Source organism: Hyperolius riggenbachi, chromosome 9 (genome assembly GCF_040937935.1).
Source record: "Hyperolius riggenbachi isolate aHypRig1 chromosome 9, aHypRig1.pri, whole genome shotgun sequence".
NCBI classification, from domain to species: domain Eukaryota; kingdom Metazoa; phylum Chordata; class Amphibia; order Anura; family Hyperoliidae; genus Hyperolius; species Hyperolius riggenbachi.
Window position 1 is genome coordinate 151,601,378 of NC_090654.1, and position 18,526 is coordinate 151,619,903.

Consider the following 18,526-nt stretch of genomic DNA (forward strand, 5'->3'; position numbering starts at 1 on the left):
TTGACATCTAAACAAATCATTCAACCTCATGAATTTGAGTGAAACAGGGAAAAAAGGTGGAGGGGTTTGTCTCTTTAAGAATTCTTTTACAGCTGTCCTCAACGATGAGATGGAGGAAGATTGCGAAGATGTGGAGTCCGTTTGGGTAAATATTCATGGTGGAAATAAAAGTTGCCAATTGCTTATTGGGGTATGCTACAGGCCACCTCATATTATATATAGTGTGTGTGTGTGCGTGCGTGCGTGTGTGTGTGTGTGTGTGTGTGTGTGTGTGTGTGTGTGTAGAGGATGAATGGGGGGGCACCAAAATCTGGTTACGCTCAGGGCGCTGTGAAACCTAAGGCCGGCCCTGCCTATATGATATATTTAACTGACATTTTTTGTCATAACAACCAACGATTTATACAGGAAAATTATGACCATTAACAAGGTTGCCCAAACTTTTGCATCCCCACTGTAGCTGTCCTCCAGAAATCCTCTAGCCCACAGGCCGCCAGGTTCTGTTAGGACAACAGGCCAGACAACATCATTATAACCGATGTGTATTATTATTATTATTATTTATTGTATTTATAAAGCGCCAACATATTACGCAGTACTGCACAATAGATAAAAGGGTTAACATACAAGGTAGGACATACAGGAAACTCACAACAAAACAAGATCATGCAAATGATTTGATAATACAGTGTCATAGGTCAAAATAGAGATTGTTCTAGTCCACAAAAAGGGTGATTGTCAGTAAGATTGCATAATCAAGCTGGAAACACTAAGGGAGAGGGCCCTGCCAGAGGCTTACAATCTAAAGGGTGGGAGTGGAGACAATAGGTACATCTGTTGAGAGGGTGTCTAACAGAACATATTATGGTGCTGGTGTAGGGGGGTATGCGAGCATGAAAGGGTGAGTCTTGATGTGTATCCCATGCTTCGAATCAGTGATCTGTTGGATTGGCTGGCGTATGCCAACTACTTAATAATCATGGATCTGAGTCACGGATAATGGTAGATTCCAATCATGTCTGAAGCGTGCAAGGAATCCATGTTCATCATGCCATTTGGCCTGGACACTTTGATGCAGATGCTTTTTGGGGTGATGAATGCCCAGCCACCTTTCAACAAGCCTGGAGTGACCTGTTGGAAGGCAAGCACAGTTGTGCAGGCGCTTACTTGGATGACAAAAAATTGCTTTCCTAAAACAGAAAGAATTTGCGATAATTCAGGTTGGAGTGAGCTTCTCAAGCTCACTCCAACCTGAATTATCGCAAATTCTTTCTGTTTTAGGAAAGCAATTTTTTGTTTTTCTTAACATCTTAGTAAGGGGGCTTTTAGGACCATTGTAGTCCCTTACACACTCCAATGAGTTCTGGGTCACCATGAGCTTGCTGGTTAGTCTGTATTACTTGGATGACATCACTGTGTTTTGCCCGACATGGGAGCAACACCGCAATCGCTCGTTCCTGGTTCTAGGACAGCTGTCAGCTGCCAATCTGACCGTTGGATTAGACGCAGATCAGATTGCCATGACCAAGGTGCAGGCTGAGGTGAAGAAAGAGATTGGGGAGATGCTGCAATCAGGAGTCACTCGGTCTCCTGTAGTCAACCCCAAATTAGATGGCCTTTCTGTGGTGAACCCTAGAAAGCCAAAGTAGTAAGTTGCTCAGTTCAAGGCATTGTGGGAATGCCTATCCTCACCACAATGAGCTTGGGTGAAGGTGTCACAATTTCACAAGCGCCATTTGTGCAATCACATGAAAATATGCATGAAGGTGTGATGTAGAATGTCTCTTTAGGCTCCCAGCCTCACTTAAAAAAATAAAATAAATAAAAACAAGAAAATATTCTACATGTCTAAGCCAGCCACACACTAGAGGAAATGGTGTGGGGTTTATTCTGCCTTAGAGAGTGTTCAATAAACCATGATGGCAGAGTCAAATCAAATCAAAGATAGCTTTATTGGCATGACCAAGATTCATACAGGTATTGCCAAAGCAAGGGGAAAAGGGGGACATGGGAGGGGGTGAGGTAGGGGGACAATGGCTAAGCAGTCTGTGGACATTTTTAGGTTTACAGTTCCATTATGCTCCTCTCAGTTTGTGGCATGCTTTGACATAGTGTGCAGCGATTGTCACTGTGGATTCCTCTTCTCCCAGTAAGATATGTTTTTCCCTCATCTTCTAATGTGAGAAAGTCTGGGAATAGTTCCATCAATTTCTTAAAGTAAGTGTCCCTGGTTGCAGTATATTTGGGGCAGTGCAGCAGGAAGTACCGTATACACTCGCCTATAAGTCGAGAAATTTAGGACTGACTCAAAGTATAAAAGTGGGGGGGGGGGGTCGCCTTATACTTGAGTAGTCCTAAATTTCACAACTAATAGCCGAGAATTGTAGGGGAGCCTCTTTCTCTCCCCTTACCCAGTCCTAACGCTGGCAGCTTTCCACAAAGCCCCCCTCCCTCCTATCACCACGTAAAGGATGGCTGCTTCTCCCTCTCTCTCCCCCCTCTGCCTCATCTGATGGTCAGCGCTGAAGCGGAAACTCACTGATTACACAGCGCGCATCCTCTCTTGTCCCTCTGCTCACGCTGGTCTGTTTACAATACCACAGCTACGGCTCCGATGTCACATGACACATGAAGTCACATGACATCGGAGCCCTAGCCATGGTATTGTAAACTAACAGACCAGAACGAGCAGAGGGACAAGAGAGGATGCCGCGCTGTGTAATCAGTGAGTTTCTGCTTCAGCGCTGATGCTGCATTGATGACACAGAGGGCTGAGCGAGAGGGAGAAGCGGCCATCCTTTGCGTGGTGATGGGAGAGAGGGGGGCTTTGTGGAAAGCTGCTGGGGAGGGAGTGAGTGAGAGGGGGGGGCCTTTCCTTGGTGGTGGGAGGGAGGGGGGCATTTCAGCAAGCTGTGTGCTGTAGCACTTCGAGGAAGGGGAGACAGATGCTGGCTGCTGCAGCTCCTGTAAAACAGGGGACACACAGCTAGGGGACACACAGCCAGGGGGACATGGGCCACATAGCTACAGGGGCCACACAGCCAAGGGGCCACTGGGGCCACAAAGCTGGAGGGGCCACACAGCCTAGCGGACACAGGGGCCACACAGAGGGGTCACAGTGACCACGCTGAGACATCCTGGTGCCCAAGTCAGTTTTTAACTTTCCTGGGTAGACTTGTACTTGAGTAAATAAACAAATCCAGCTTAAGAGAGTCAAATATTGGGGTCGACTTATACACGAGGTCGACTTGTATCCGAGTATATATGGTAGCTTTCATCCTCAATGGTCTTCTGCTCACAGTGTTGGCATAGTTTCTCCTCCCTGTGTTTGTATGTCTGTCTGTGTCTCTCAGACTCTATTTCGAGGTTGTGAGCACACAGTCTGTAGACACTCAGGATTTTCCTCTCTTGAGAGTTTTGGAGCTCTTCCAGGTATGGGGGCATGTTATATTATCTCTGTAGAGACTGGTATATGGTTAGCTTTTATTTCATTCCTCCATTTTTCCACATAGTCCTCTTTGCTTTTGGCTGTGGTGTGTTTTATCCGGACTCTTGTTATGACCTGTGAATCGGGGGTTGGATGGAGTATAGAGCTGACCACTACTTTCAATGCGAATGGCTTTTCATTGTGCAACATTGCTTTGTAGTGGGGTAAGTCAGGGCTGCTGCACTGTAGGCGTTCCCACAAGGACAACACTCTCTTCTGTATCTCAAGCAGTAATGGGAATCTACCTAGCTCAGCTCGGCAGGCATTGTTTGAAGTACTTCGATGGACATGGAGAAAGTGTTTGCAGAACTCCAGGTGGAATATTTCTGCTGGGCTGGATTCCTATTTTGATTGGTCTGGGTAAGTGGTGGGGCACCATACTTCACTTCCATACAGTAGGATTGGGGTGATGACACTGTCAAATACTTTTAGACCATTACTGGTGGTACAGTTCTTTCTTGATAGCATAGAACGTTCGGCATGCTTTGGCTTTTAGGGCCTCCATGGCTGACTTAAGGCTTCCAGATTGGTTGCTTTCCAGACCAAGGTAGGTATATTTATCAGTTCTGCTGATTTCACAGTCACTGAATGTAAATGATGGGCTCTGGGCTGACCCTGTGTTTTTCCTCTGGAACACCATGGTTTTGGTTTTCTTTAGATTAATGGGGAGTGCCCATGTTGTGCTTTACATTCCTGGTTCCTTTTGGGACCTTTTACACTTAATCAGTTGGTATGCGTTAGTGTGCGTTAGTATGCGCTAGTCCGCGTTTTTTCCATAGCAGTGCATTGGGAAGAAGATTTCAGTGAAAACGCGCTAAGGCCCCGTTTACACTTAACCCTCCTGGCGGTTTGCAAAAAAATCGCCAGGGGGCAGCAAATCTTTTTTTTTTAATTTTTTTTTTTTTTCATGTAGCGAGACAAAGTCTCGCTACATGATAGCCGCTGCTCAGCGGCATCCCCCCAGCCCCTCCGATCGCCGCCGGCGATCGGAGATCCGGAGATCCCGTTCAAAGAACGGGATCTCCCGGAGGGCTTCCCCCGTCGCCATGGCGACGGGGCGGGATGACGTCATCGACGTCGTGACGTCAAAGGGGATTCCGATCCACCCCATAGAGCTGCCTGGCACTGATTGGCCAGGCAGCGCACGGGGTCTGGGGGGGGGGCGGCTGCGGCGCGACGGATAGCGGCGAATCGGCGGGTAGCGGCGGCGATCGGGCACTGCACGCAGCTAGCAAAGTGCTAGCTGCGTGCAGCAAAAAAAAAATTATGCAAATCGGCCCAGCGGGGCCTGAGCAGTGCCTTCCGGCGGCTTACCCCGAGCTCAGCTATAACTGAAAGGTCAACTGATTTTCAAAGTAAGTCCCATGTTTTCCTATGGCACTTTTCACACTTAATGCGTTTTAACTGAAATGTTTTTCACAATGCACTGCTATGGAGAAGAAAAAAAATGCGTACCAACTGATTAAGTGTAAACGGAGCCTAAAGGTAGCCATACACTGGCTCGATTCCCGGCCGTTTCGACAGCAGATTCGATCCTGGGATCGAATCTGCTGCCAATCGTTCGCGGTAAACGCAGCCGCCGATCCGATTCCCTCCCGAAATCGGATCGGTCCGTCGATCGCGCCGTGCGGGAAATTACCCTCGATCGCCCGCGGGTAAAGTGCGCGTCGCTAGCGGCGGCCGATCCGATCAGGTATACATTACCTGAGGCTGGCTCCCGGGCGTCTTCTCCGTGCTGCACGGCTCTGTTCCGGCTCCATCCATCCCGGCGCTTCCTGTGTCACTGCAGTGACCAGGAAGTTCTAATAGAGGGCGCTCTATTTGAACTTCCTGGTCACGGAGTAACACAGGAAGCGCCGTAATGGATCCGGAACAGAGCCGTGCAATGCGGAGAAGATGCCCGGGAGCCAGTGTCAGGTAATGTATACGGGGGGGGGGGGGGACAGGCGGCAGGAGCAGCTCAGCAGATGGTGAATCGGTTTCAGGCTGAAATCGATTCACAATCTGTTTGCAGTAAAGGCAGCCATACGATCCCTCTCTGATCAGATTCGATCAGATAGGGATCTGTCAGCTGGTCGATCTAATGGCACATCGACCAGTGTATGGCTACCTTTAGTGTAAAAGGTGCCCTAGGAAAACATGGGCATTATTTTGAAAATCAGTTTTCTTTCAGTTATCACTGAGAGCAACTGATTAAGTGTAAAAGGGGCCTTACAGTCACTTTACATTCCTGGTTCCTACTTCAAAAGAGCCACACACAGCTTAGTCAGAGAAACAGTCCAGTCATAAAACTATAAAAGTCAATGGGACATTCACCATGCCTTTCCTTCAGAAACCCAGAGACAATGTCCCTTACAGTGTACCACAGCTCAATGAAACAAAAAGTTTTATCCATACCTAGGGGTTCCTCCAGCCCCATCTACTTCAAAAGAACCACACACAGCTTAGTCAGAGAAACAGTCCGGTCATAAAACTATAAAAGTCAATGGGACATTCACCATGCCTTTCCTTCAGAAACCCAGAGACAATGTCCCTTACAGTGTACCACAGCTCAATGAAACAAAAAGTTTTATCCATACCTAGGGGTTCCTCCAGCCCCATCTGCTCGGATCGCTCCCACGCCGCCATCCTCCACCGCCCACAGCTTCGGGAACTGGGTCCCGTCACTTACGTCAGTCGGAGCCAGTCTACGTAGGAGAAGTGTGCTCTTTGCGTATCTCTCCAGCTGTCGCACGAACAGCGGTGGGGGTAAACAGATACTTTGCCGGGGGTCCTGCGCGTGTGTACTACATACTTCTTCCTACTTCCTGTTCTTGCGTTACATTTCCCTGTAACAGTGCCCCCTGGGTGCTGCTACAGGGAGATGGAACGCAAGGACAGGAAGAAGAAAGAAGTAAGTAAGCATGTGAAGGACACCTGGCAAGTGACTATTTGTATACCTTCGCCGCTCCATCCCCCCTCCCCCCATACCTGGCTATCTTTACTGCGGGCACCTATTCCTGGCTATATATACTGGCTGCACCTATCCCAAACTACCTATACTACAGGCATATATTACTAGCTACACCTATCCCTGGCTACCTTTACTGTGACCACCTATTACTGGCTACATCCATCCCAGGCTACCTATACTGTGGCCACCTATTACTGGTGAAATATAAATAAGTTGGGATTTGAAAGATTGTTCTTTTAAAAGCAAAGTCCTCAGGAGATGGTAAATTGTGGAAATGGATTTTAATTAATCATTATTGAATCTTCGTAGATGTTCAATATTCAATAAGGCACCGTTCTTTGGTACATCAAAAATCAGTTACAAAAGATATAAAAACAGAATGAATAAATAGCTGTAAAGTCTGTATATGGAATCTATAGTTTGTAGTATTCTTCTTTGAGCAGAAGTATATTTATATCAGTGCCTGTCATGTAAAGAAAATGAGTGAATGAATGGGTGTGTATGTGTGAGTGAGAGTGAGTGAGTGAATGAGTATGAATGAGCCCTTGTCCAGACCTACCTGCTGCTTTTTATACACATCTTAGGCCTCAGTCTTCTACTGTCTTGCCATATGATTGGACCAGCAAAGACGCTGCTACATATGGTGTGAAACCTCTTTTGCTAACTCAGGACTAACATATTTTGAACCTTCTAACACATATGGTCATGTCATGAATGAAGCATCCTTTCTCTTAGCTTAGAATAACTTAGGGTGGAGTAACACCGCCCCCAACAACCACCTGTCTACTACGTAACCATGACACTATTCCTGTAACTAGAAGCCAGGCTTGCCAGAGATCTATATTTACACTCCTAATGAGGATGGTCTCAACCTCTGTGACCCCAAACTCCAAAAGGAAAGGACACATGCTAAGCTCAGCTCCACTTCTGACAGTCCACTCTAAACCATGTTAGCATTATATATTTTACATCCATTAACCAATAGTGTATAATTATCACTATATTAAACAATAGCTTTGATATCTCAATCTCATGACAACACACAGGTATAACTTCTCTCTTCAGCAGGGCCCTTGCTGAATATAGAAATCAAATCCGTCAGTGATAGATCATTTGATTAAAATCTCAATCATCCAACATATTACAACTGGCTACATTCATCCCTGGCTACCTATACTGCGGCCACCTATTACTGTCTACCTATACTGCGGCCACCTACTACTGGTTACAACTATCGCTGGCTACCTATACTGCAGCCACCTATTACTAGCTACACCCATCCCTAGTTACCTATACTATAGCCACCTATTACTGGATACACTCTTTCCTGGCTACCTATACTGCAGCCACCTATTACTGGCTAAACCTATTCCTGGGTACTTATACTGGGGGCACCAATACCTAACTAGCTATACTGGAGGCACCTATATCTGGCTACCATACAGGGTGGGGGGAGGGGGAGTGGAGCTCTCTGAAAACAGCGCTGCAGATTTGGGTGCAGCCGGTACCTCCATAATTCGTAATAGGAATTGCGGCTATAGCGTCGCTCAGTGAGTAATTTGGGAGCCGTCAAAAGACACAGCACAAATTACTATTAAAACACTGTAATTTGTCTGCCAGCAATAGCTGGAAGTCGAATAACATCTTTCACCACTATCCATGGCGACCTGGAGGGGGAATAGTATTTAACGCTGCCAGGACTTTTGTAGGAGCAGGGTGAGACGTTTTACAGCTTTACCTTGCATTTAAATCTCCTGGTGGTTTAAGCATATGTATGCCGAGGGAGTGGGGCACATCTGGCTACCATATTGATGTGGGGGAGCGGTACATTATTTAACCACTTGAGGACTGCCGTGCTAAACCCCCCTAAAGACCAGGCCATTTTTTACAATTCAGACCACTGCAGCTATAACGGTTTATTGCTCGGTCATACAACCCAAACGAATTTTACCTCCTTTTCTTCTCACAAACATAGCTTTCTTTTGGTGCTATTTGATTGCTGCTGCGATTTTTAGTTTTTATTATATTAATAAAAAAAGACAGGAATTTTGTCAAAAAAATGATATTTTCTATTTTCTGTGGTAACATTTTTCAAATAAAGTAACATTTCTATACAAGTTTTTGTCCAAATTTATTGTGCTACATGTCTTTGATAAAAAAAAAATCCAATAAGTGTATATTTATTGGTTTGGCTAAAAGTTATAGCGTTTGCAAACTACGGTACAAAAAAGTGAATTTGCGCAGTTTGAAGCAGCTCTGACTTTTCTGAGCACCTGTTAGTGATGGGTCGCTCACGAACGAGCCGGCTTTAAGAGCCGGCTCTTTGCTGCGAACGACAAGAGCCGGTTTTAAAAGAGCTGATGCCTCAGTCGCCCCACACAGCTCTGCTTTGCTCTGTGATAAAGGGCGCTGAGGCATGCTGGGAGATGTAGTCCTCCTCTTTCAGCTTGGAGTGTATTAGCGGAGCAGAGCAGTAGCAGGAGGGATTGCCCCAGTCAGATAAGCAGTCATGGAGACGGGGCGGGGCTTTTACTCCGATTCTGAGTGGTGTCTAGTGACATTTAATGAAGAGCCTATTCAGAGCCGTAAGAGCCGGCTCTTTAATGGGAGCCGATTCAGAAGAGCCGATTCTCTGAGAAGAGCCGGAATTCCCATCACCAGCACTTGTCATGTTTCTTGAGGTGCTAGAATGCCAGAATAGTATAAATACTCCCCAAATGACCCCATTTTGGAAAGAAGACACCCCAAGGTATTTGCTAAGGGGCATGGTGAGTTCATAACAGATTTTATTTATTGTCACAAGTTAGCTGAAAATGACACTTTGTGACAAAAAAAATCAGAATAAAAAGTGTTTCCATTTCTGCTAACTTGTGACAAAAAAAATAAAATCTGCCACGGACTCACCATGCCCCTCAGTGAATACCTTGGGGTGTCTACTTTGCATTCCAAAATTGGGTCACTTGTGGGGTACGTGTACTGCCCTGGCATTTTTTTTTGGGGGGGGGGGGGCTAAATCGTGAGCACCCCTGTAAAGCCTAAAGGTGCTCATTGGACTTTGGGTCCCTTTGCGCAACTAGGCAGCAAAAAAAGTGTCACGTGGTATCGCCATACTCAGGAGAAGTAGTATATTGTGTTTTGGGGTGTCTTTTCACACATAACCATGCTGGGTGGGAGAAATATCTCTGTAAAGGACAACTTTTTCAATTTTTTTACACTAAATTGTCCATTTACAGAGATATTTCTTCCACCCGCGGAAGGTCCAAAAAGATTTTACATTTGGAAACTGTGACCTGTTTCCACTGAAAAGGCTGCGCATGGGAGCTGTTCAGATTGGCAGTAATAAATTGTGTGGCATTACAGTTGGTCTCTGCCAGGACTAAGTCGTAGAGATCCTTGGTGAAGATCAGATGAAAAGCATCTAGGGACGATCCTAGATGATCTGTCTCCACCTGGACTCCAGACTGGGTGGTGAAAGGGGGCACTATGGGTGTGGCGGAACCAGGGGGTTGCCAATCGGGATTTGTCAGCACCTCTGGAAGGCTAGGGGTACAACGGGGCCCATCTTTCTGGTGGCTGCGACCGGGGTTTTACTGCACGTGCCACCGAACCAGTTTCAACTGCCATGCTGGTGCTCGCCACTTCACCAGGGTCTTCGGCAGTAATGATTCCAAGTCCAGGAAGTGCTGCGCTGCTGGTGCATGCCCAGTGGCGGCGCCACACTGGGGCTTACCCAGGCTTCAGCCCCAGCTGGCGACTTAACAGCCCCCCCTAAAGCCCCCCCCCCCGCCGTGGCCACCGCAAGTTCCTTCAGGAGGAGGACTGTCTGGACACGTGAGGAGGGCCTGGCGCTGACTGTCACCATCAGCTATCAGTCACCGCTCTGGCCCGGGACATATACATAATGCTGGTACACTAGCAGCCACACAGAGCGGCCTACATATAAAAAATTCTGTCACGTGACGACGTCCTGCGTCACGTGACACTTGCAGCGCGTTTCCCTCGCCTGGCCCGCACAGGCAGCTTCAGCAAGTTGCCGCCGAAGAGGCGAAGAAAAGAGACTGCGTGTCTGCAGCATACCCAGCACTCACACCCACCCAGCCCAGACACCCACGGACAGCACAGGAAACGTCCGAGCGGCGTCGGACTGGAGCCGGGCCAGCCAGAGCTGAGGCAGCAGCAGCAGGAGGAACTCGTTACTCTGAGCGAGGAAGGAAGGCTCAGTCAAGGCAGCTCAAGGTGGGTGTCCTCCTTTCCTGTGTCCAGCCAGCCAACTGCCAATTTTATTTTTTTTGCACAGGCCTGAGCTCAGCTGCCCTGGGGGGCCCCAGCCAACCACACCAGCCAGGCTTGAGGCCTTCCCACCCACCACCAGCCAGGCCTGAGGTGCCCCAGCCCACCACCACCAGCCAGGCCTGAGCTGCCCTAGCCCACCACCACCACCAGACAGGCCTGAGGTGCCCCAGCCCACCACCACCAGCCATGCCTGAGGCCTTCCCACCTCCATCCAGGCCTGAGGTGACCCAGTCCACCACCACCAGCCAGGCCTGAGCTGAGCTGCCCTGAGGTGCCCCAGCCCACTACCATCAGCCAGGCCTGAGGCCTTCCCACCACCAACCAGGCCTGAGGTGCCCCAGCCCATCACCACCAGCCAGGCATGAGGTGCCCCAGCCCACCACCACCAGTCAGGCCTGAGCTGTCCTGGGGCCCCCAGCCCACCACCACCAACCATGCCTGAGGCCTTCCCACCACCATCCAGGCCTGAGGTGCCCCAGCCCACCACCACCAGCCAGGCCTGAGGTGCCCCAGCCCACTACCACCAGACAGGCCTGAAGTACCCCAGCCCACCACCACCAGCCAGGTCTGAGGCCTCCAGCCCACCACCAGCCAGGCCTGAGGTGCCCTGGGGCCCCCAGCCCACCACCACCAGCCAGGCCTTAGCTGCCCTGGGGCCCCCAGCCCACCACCACCAGCCAGGTCTCAGGCCTCCAGCCCACCACCAGCCAGGCCTGAGGTGCCCTGGGGCCCCCAGCCCACCATCACTAGCCTGACTACATATACTGGGGACAGCTATACGCCTGGCTACATATACTGGGGACACTGGCTGCTCCAACTATTTTAAATTTCATGACCAGTTTTACATACAGCGACAAGGGGCGAGTATGGGTTCTCCGGCTGCACCATCTATTGCCAACATTTTTGTGGAGTCCCTGGAACGCACAATGTTTTTGCGCAATCCCAAATATGTTGGCCATATATTTCAGTATTATCGGTTCGTGGATGACGTGTTGTTGTTGTGGAGGGGCCCTGAGGAACTGCTTCTTGAGATGGTAAGGGAGGCCAACCTTATTCATCCCACTATTAAATTTTCTCTAGAGGTGTCTAAGGACACCATCAATTTCTTGGATGTGTCGTTGAAAATGTCTGAGGGTCACTTTGTGACTAAGTTGTTCCGTAAACCCACGGATCGGAACAATTTATTGCGCCCTGATAGCCATCATTACAAACATGTAGTTAAAGCCATTCCTAGGGGGCAGTTCCTCAGGGCAAGACGCATATGTACATTGGATGAAGATTACGAGAAAGCAGGCCGATCTTTGACTGTGAAGTTCACACAAAAGGGCTACAATCCCCAAAAAATTTACGCTGTGAGAAAGGAAGTTGGTGGCATAGAGAGGTCAGCTCTGCTACACAGTACTGTTAAAAAGGTGAGATCTAAAGGCATACCTTTCGTTACCAGCTTGGGGAAGAACACTGAGCTGATCAAAAACACGGTACGCAGGTTTTGGCCATTACTCAGTAATGACAGAGAGTTGGGAGCATTGTTCAAGGAGGAACCTATTTTTTCCATCAGAAGAGGTAAAACTATCTACGATAGGGTCAGACACACTGACACCGCCCCTATGAAGAAATTGAGTAGTACAGGTAGGGCGGGGACCTATCCCTGCCTTAACTGCAATGTATGTAACGCCATTATTAGAGGTAACACTTTTGGACATCCTCACACAGGCCGTAATATTGAGATCAAAGGGCGACATTACTGTTCTACTACATGGGTAGTTTACGGGCTTAAATGCCCGTGCGGGCTCATGTATGTAGGGGAAACCACTAGAACTGTAAGGACCCGCATACAGGAGCACAAGAGGGCCATTAGTAACTTCGCAGAAGGAAAGCGGGGCAGTTATGATACCTCTGTTGCCAGACACTTTGATGCAGCAGGACACAATGCAGCACAGCTTAGATGGTGTGTTTTAGAGGCTGTGACACCCACTAATAGAGGTGGGAATTTAGAGAAGGTTTTAAAACAAAAAGAGGCACGATGGATCCACGATTTGGATGTTGTATCCCCTAGGGGGATGAATGAACGTCTGCCCTTGAAATGTTTTTTGTAGTGCTATATGTCATTGTATAAAATGCGGCAGTGCAATATTGCTGTAAAGGTTGCTATGTATATCAATTTTAATTGCATGTTTTATTCACAGGTGGTCTTGTGGCAGTCCCCTATCGGAAGTGCCTGATACACGGTCAGTTCTTTATGCCCTTTATTTATCTTTTGGTAGCCGATGAGGAGTGCCATATGACCGCTTGAATTACATAACCTGGAATCGCAGGGTTAATGTATTGGTGGGTGGATCCACTAAGGGTGTGGTCCTTTATATGGGTTTGTATATATATGTGGCTGGGTATGTTTCAATGCTGTTTTACACCTGATGAAGGAGGTTGTTCCTCCGTAACATGTAGTGTTCTTGTTCGTGAATACACAGCATCTTGATTGCAGCCAGTGGAGTGCCGTCTCTTTCTTTACGTTTAATGGGATACAAGCTGTATGAGCAATCCAGCTGAGGCAAGGCACCGGCATAGTGTCTCTAGTAGTTTCTACTTGAGTTGCTGCTTATCCAACATCATCTTCTTTTGTTGCACCACCAGCCAGGCCTGAGGTGCCCTGGGGCCCCCAGCCCACCACCACCAGCCAGGCCTTAGCTGCCCTGGGGCCCCCAGCCCACCACCACCAGCCAGGTCTCAGGCCTCCAGCCCACCACCAGCCAGGCCTGAGGTGCCCTGGGGCCCCCAGCCCACCATCACTAGCCTGACTACATATACTGGGGACAGCTATACGCCTGGCTACATATACTGGGGACACTGGCTGTCTGTCATTATGTGCATTAACTGGTGAAACGCTGTCTCTCATTACATGCATTTACTGGGGAAACGCTGTCTGTCATTATGTGCATTAACTGGTGAAAAGCTGTCTCTTATGTGCATTTAATGGGGAAACTCTGTCTGTCATTACGTACATTAACTGGCGAAAAGCTGTCTCTTATGTGCATTTACTGCAGAAACGCTGTCTGTCATTACGTGCATTTACTGGAGAAAAGCTGTCTCTTATGTGCATTTAATGGGGAAACGCTGTCTGTTATTACATGCATTTACTGGTGAAAAGCTGTCTGTCATTACGTGCATTTACTGGTGAAAAGCTGTCTGTCATTACGTGCATTTACTGGTGAAAAGCTGTCTCTTATGTGCATTTACTGGTGAAAGGCTGTCTGTCATTACGTGCGTTAGCTGGTGAAAAGCTGTCTCTTATGTGCATTTACTGGTGAAAAGCTGTCTCTTATGGGCATTTACTGGTGAAAGGCTGTCTGTCATTATGTGCATTAACTGGTGAAAAGCTGTCTCTTATGTGCATTTACTGGGGAAATGCTGTCTGTCATTATGTGCATGAACTGGTGAAAAGTTGTCCCTTATGTGCATTTACTGCGGAAACGCAGTCTGTCATTATGTGCATTAACTGGTGAAAAGCTGTCCCTTATGTGCATTTACTGCGGAAACGCAGTCTGTCATTATGTGAATTAACTGGTGAAAAGCTGTCTCTTATGTGCATTTAATGGGGAAACTGTCTGTCATTACATGCATTAACTGGTGAAAAGCAGGCTCTTATGTGCATTTACTGCAGAAACGCAGTCTGTCATTATGTGCATTAACTGGTGAAAAGCTGTCTCTTATCTGCATTTAATGGGGAAACGCTGTCTGTCATTACGTGCATTAACCGCTGAAAAGCTGATTCTTATGTGCATTTACTGGTGAAAGGCTACCTGTCATTATGTGCGTTTACTTCATTTTTTTTTCCATGTAACTACGTTACCTGGTACAAGAAATATGATATACGTCATTTTTTGACTTGTCAGACAAAGTTTGTCATCTATCTCATTCGCTGTCCCTGTGGTCTCCTATATGTGGGAGAGACTACCCAGAGAGTTAGGAACAGGATTTCACAACATAGGACCACAGTTAGATCGGGCACTTTGGATCTACCCATCCCTAGACATTGCAAAACGAAAGGGCATGATGCTGATGACCTCAAATTTATGGTGATAGATCATGTACCCCCACTACAGAGAGGGGGGGGACCGGGTACTCATGCTGAAAAGGAAAGAAGTTTTCTGGATAAACAATTTAGGTACATTGTCTCCTGATGGTTTAAATCATGATTTTGATTTGCATTTATTTCTCTGATTTACAGGTTACCTTCATGGACTTTTTGTATTAAGAAAGGGACAGAAGGGAATGGACTTTAACCACTATACGAGGGAGAGTCGCAGGATGACGTAAATACAATTGTATGGTTTTTTTCAATGATTATAGGTTTTTTTCAATGATTATAGGGTTAATTGTTATCCAGTTATATGCTAATTATGTTAATGGTGGATTATGCGTAATGTGATGTGATGTCATTTCCTGCTTGTGCTGATATAAGTCTTTGCTGTTTCATTTTGTGATTAGCTTGAGGAAGGACAGGGATTGTCCGAAAGCTTGCATGTATCATTTCCAAATCTAGCTCCAATAAAGAGCTTGTGTGCTGCAGACCCACGCTTTTTTGTTACTTATTCAGTGGAGGTGGGGACCTTCGCTGTCTGCTTGCACCTATCTGCATTTGATTGTTCCAGTGCTGCTGACCCTTTGATTGATATACGTTACCTGGTACAACTACATTACAGTTAGCCCCGCCCACATGACATCATGACCACGCCCAATTTTTCGCCGCCGTGCACTTCGCGCGCCGCAAATTCCGCCCCTTCCCCCCCCCAAGCCCGGCCTGCCAGCCCTCGTGCCCCCTTTGAGCCCCCCAAAAAATCTGAAGCTGGAGCCGCCACTGTGCATGCCTCACCATGAAAACCTGGATTAGCGCTAGCACCAATCTGTTGCACTTGAGGTTGATCCTGCGCCACCTGCAGTCCACTGACATGGGGTCAGATACGCCTGGCGCTAGCAGGGACCCCAACCTCGTCATCGTCACTATCGATCAGAGAGCCACTGCTATCTACAGGTTCGTATTCTGAGCCGGATGATTCATCGGATGAGAAGTCCCAATCACTCTCACCCGACTCGGCCAGAATCCTGTAGGCCTCTTGCAGGGAATACACCTTTCTTGCCATTTTGTGCTGCTAAATTTAGGGGGTATTCCTCTGAAACTACCCAGAAAAGAGAGCACACCTACCTAGCAAAAAGAAGTGCTTGTGAAGTAAAAACCTGCGGTCGCTCAGTTTTGATAAAAAAAGAATCAAAAGTGATCTTTAGAGCACCGCAGCTATTGTGTTGTGTTTTTGCAGTGATCAGAAACAGGTGACAGGCAATCAGATGTCAATTAACAGTGCACAGATGATAAAATGTCACTCAGATCTCACTCAATGTCACTCAGACCTCAATCAGAGCTGGTGACGGGCGACCAGATGTCAATCACACTGCAGCTGTCAGATGCCAAACGATGTAAACAGAGATCAATCACAGGGCAATCAGAGATGATCAAAGACCAATCAGAGCTGATGACAGGCAATCAGATGTCAAGTAACAGTGCACAGATGATAAGATGTCACTCAGATCTCACTCAATGTCACTCAGACCCAGGGCCGGATTTGTACTCTTTACCGCCCAAGGCCAATGTCACCAGTCGCCCCCCTTCAGTATAGGTAGCGAGATGACCCCTCCCCCTTCCCTCTAGTATAGGTAGCCAGATGACCCCTCCCCTTTTCTCTTTAGTATAGGTATCCTGATGACCCCTCCCCCTCCAGTATACGTAGCCAGATGACTCCCTTAATCCCTCCCTTTCCCACTCCCCCACTTTCAGTACAGCTCACCTCCACACTGCAGCATCCATTAGTGTCACTCACTTCTCTGCTCATCTCCAGTGCAGAAGCTTCCTCTTCCCCTCCATCTCCAATGCTGCCCAAGTCCACAGCCACCCACCACAACACCAACGTGCACAGAGAGCAAGGTGGCTGCTCCACAGGTGGCTGGCAGCAGGGAGATTAGGCGCTCACCTGATCTCCCTGCATTGCAGCATTTGTAAGCTTGCAAATGCTGCACCAGTTTAGTCTGCTGCTTTGGTGCCCTTGCTCCTGTGGTTCCCTAGGCCATGGCCTAGGTGGCCTAGGCCTAAATCCGTCCCTGCTCAGACCTCAATCAGAGCTGATGAGAGGCGACCAGATGTCAATCACACTGCAGCTGTCAGATGCCAAACGATGTAAACAGAGATCAATCACAGGGCAATCAGAGATGATCAAAGGCCAATCAGAGCTGGTGACAGGCAATCAGATATCAATCAACAGTGCACAGACCATGAGATGTCACTCAGATCTCACTCTATGTCGCTCAGACCTCAATCAGAGCTGGGGACAGGTAACCAGATATCAATCAGACCTCATCAGATGCCTGTCAGGGCCAGTGAGGGGGGTAGTGAGGGGTAATCAACGGCGATCAGGAGGAGCAGGAGCAGGGTCAGTATAAGCCAGTATAATACAGGGTCAGCAGCCAGTATAATACAGGTTGTTTACTAAACAACCTGTATTATACGCTTTCCATAGGCTGGATCGTATTCCAACAGCCCGCCGGCGCTGCTAATTGGCCGGCGGGCTGATGATGGAGGGGGCCGCAAAGCATGCTGGGCGATGCGTGCATGCGCGCACGCGATCGCCGGCAAAACAACGCTCCAGGACCTGATGCCAATTGCCGTTGGGCGGTCCTGGGGCTGCTGCCGTGGCCACGCCCGTGGGTGTGGAGCGGTCATAATGTAGTTAATAAAAGGGGGAGGCCTGGGTCAATTGTATAATACCGTAAACCGTGGTATTTTTTTAGACGGTTATAATACTGTGGATTTTCATACCGTTGTAACACTAGTGTGGACTCACCAACCAATCCTAAAGGTTACTTTGCCTGCAGTGCTGAATACCTTCAGCGTCTGAGGCTGAATGGTAAACTGCGGCAAATGGAACCAGAATTGGAGGGTGACCTCATTCCATCACAGGCTCTCTTTAGCTCACATTTTCAAACTCTCAAACTGACTCGGGGAAAAAGAGACAACACCCAGTCTGTGACCTGTGCATTTATAACCTCTCCCCCCATTATTTTAACCCCACAACTACTAGACCAATCTATTTGTAGTATTGTCTTGCACACACTAAAGGATCAAACCCTTTGTCTTTAAGGGGAGTGTAACAGCTAAAAAAGAGGGGTGACACTCTCTATGCAGTATTCAATAGAAGGAAGAGCTGGCACATCCAAAGTAAATATTTATTGGTTCCATGTGAAAGCATATGGCCAAGTTTTCGGAGCCACCTAGGGCCCCTTTATCAGGGCAATGTTTGCTCAGAGGCAAAAATCTGTATTCTGATTTACTTTGGATGTGCCAGCTCTTCCTTCTATTGAATACCAGACCAACTTGTCTGGTACCCTTCATTGTCTAGCCCCCTTGCTGTGAGGAATAGATGGACCGACCCATCCTTCCATCTATTCCAGGGTTTGGGCCCTGGTAAATAAAAGACATTTGCAACCTGCTGGTTACAAACAAAATCCATGGACTCCTATTTCCCAGCATTGGGGCTGTCTTAAAAGAGCCACAAGTGAAAAGCTGGCGATATATATCGCTTGTCCAGTACCGAGACCTGGAGTCCTGTACATATCCCCCGCCCTTGCCCCAACCCGGAGGAAGTGGAGGCACTTTGGAAAACCATAGAGTGTACTTGGGAAAGGGAATCAGCATTTTGATGCAGTCCCCGGGCCTATGTCCTACCATGAAGCTGAACTCCTGGAGATCA

At 47.9% G+C, this 18,526-nt stretch overlaps 1 long non-coding RNA gene across 1 annotated transcript in view; it reads left to right on the forward strand.

The window, feature by feature from the left end:
- The window catches only part of LOC137532753 (uncharacterized), a 93,953-nt gene extending 78,860 nt beyond the window's left edge, over positions 1-15,093 (forward strand). The window contains exons 2-3 of the long non-coding RNA XR_011023982.1: positions 12,920-12,961; positions 14,959-15,093. This is a non-coding gene — a long non-coding RNA (uncharacterized lncRNA). The remainder of the gene's footprint in view (positions 1-12,919; positions 12,962-14,958) is intronic.
- Positions 15,094-18,526: the final 3,433 nt, after the last annotated feature.